Genomic DNA, 1388 nt, shown 5'->3' on the forward strand with positions numbered 1-1388 from the left:
TCTTAAGTGATCCCATGAATGTTTTCTTCTCCTCCACAGTCTGGAAGCAGCCACGGCCAAATTTGGCGGTGGTGTCTATAAACTTGAGGTCAGTCTTCTCCAGAGCCCGCCATTTGGTCTGCACCAGCAAGGACTAGGGCAGGGTGAGCACTCACTTGTTGGTTCCCACCATGCAGCTTTTGAGCATGATAAACTAATTGGTCACTTCACTGTAGTGGACAAAGCCACCGTGGGAAGGTGCAAGGCCATTGGGTCAGCACAGATCCAGCATGGGGCTGGAGACAGGTCTGACAACACATGAGCCACTCCCCTCCCCCACCCAGATTCTGGTGGTCCCAGCCACCTGACCAGAGCTGTTCTCAGAAGGAAGACAGCAAGGAATACTTCCACAGTCTGACTCTGACACTGTGCCCCGCAATCATGCAGGAGCCTCATTACTGAAAGGGAAAGCAAACTTAAAAATAAAGTTGGAGAATTAACCATTTCTAATGAAGTGTAGGCTTAGAATAAATATATAGTTCAATGGAATGAAATTGAGAATCCAGAATTAAATCTTTACATTTATACTCAATTGATTCTCAACAAAGGTGCAGAAAAATTTAATGGAGAAAGAACAGTCTTTTCAACAGTTGGTTCTAGGACACACACAAAGGAATAAAGTTAGACTCCTACCTCACAACATACACAAAAATTAATGCAAAATTTAGTATAACCGCAAATGAAAGAGCAACAACCATAGAATTATTAAAATAAAACAAAAGTGTAACTCCTCATGATTTTGTTAAGCTAATTTTTTAGATTAGCTTAATCTAATCTAAAAAATTTTAGCTACACCAAAAGCAAGAGCATTAAATGAAGAAAATAAATCATGTATCATCAAAATTAAAAACTTTTGTGATGCAAACAATACCATCAAGAAGTGAGAAGGCAGCCCACAGAATGGGAGAAAGTATTTACAAACCATGTCTGATAAGGGAATCTTAAGTAGAATATATATATATATAAAATTCCTATAGCTCAATAAGGAAAAGACAAGAGAAGAATTTAGAAATAGGAATGAATATGAATACTTATTTTTCCAAAGAATATATCAGATATCCAATAACTACATGAAACTATTATGTAAATTATGTTATCTAAAAATGAATAAACAGAAACCTCAGTTAAAAGAGTGAAGAGGCCAGAAGGGGGAGCTCTCATGTACTACTGACAATGATAGCACAGCTCAGCAGGAAGAAGAAAGATTTCCTTCTCTTGCCTGGCAAGAGCTCAGCCAATGAGAGACTGTCACAACTCAGCCAATGAAAAGCCATTATACTTCAAATTCTCAATTCTTCCAATATACTCTGTTTGCTATAGGCCTCCCAACTTTATTTTTCCCTCCTTTT

The 1388-nt window shown here is 38.2% G+C and overlaps 1 non-coding gene across 1 annotated transcript; it reads right to left on the reverse strand.

The window, feature by feature from the left end:
• Positions 1-352: 352 nt before the first annotated feature.
• LOC132520125 (small nucleolar RNA U83B) lies at positions 353-446 on the reverse strand. Its single transcript, XR_009540489.1, has one exon. It is a non-coding gene; the product is annotated as a small nucleolar RNA U83B (small nucleolar RNA).
• Positions 447-1388: the final 942 nt, after the last annotated feature.

The sequence above is a fragment of the Lagenorhynchus albirostris genome, chromosome 4 (assembly GCF_949774975.1).
Source record: "Lagenorhynchus albirostris chromosome 4, mLagAlb1.1, whole genome shotgun sequence".
NCBI lineage: Eukaryota > Metazoa > Chordata > Mammalia > Artiodactyla > Delphinidae > Lagenorhynchus > Lagenorhynchus albirostris.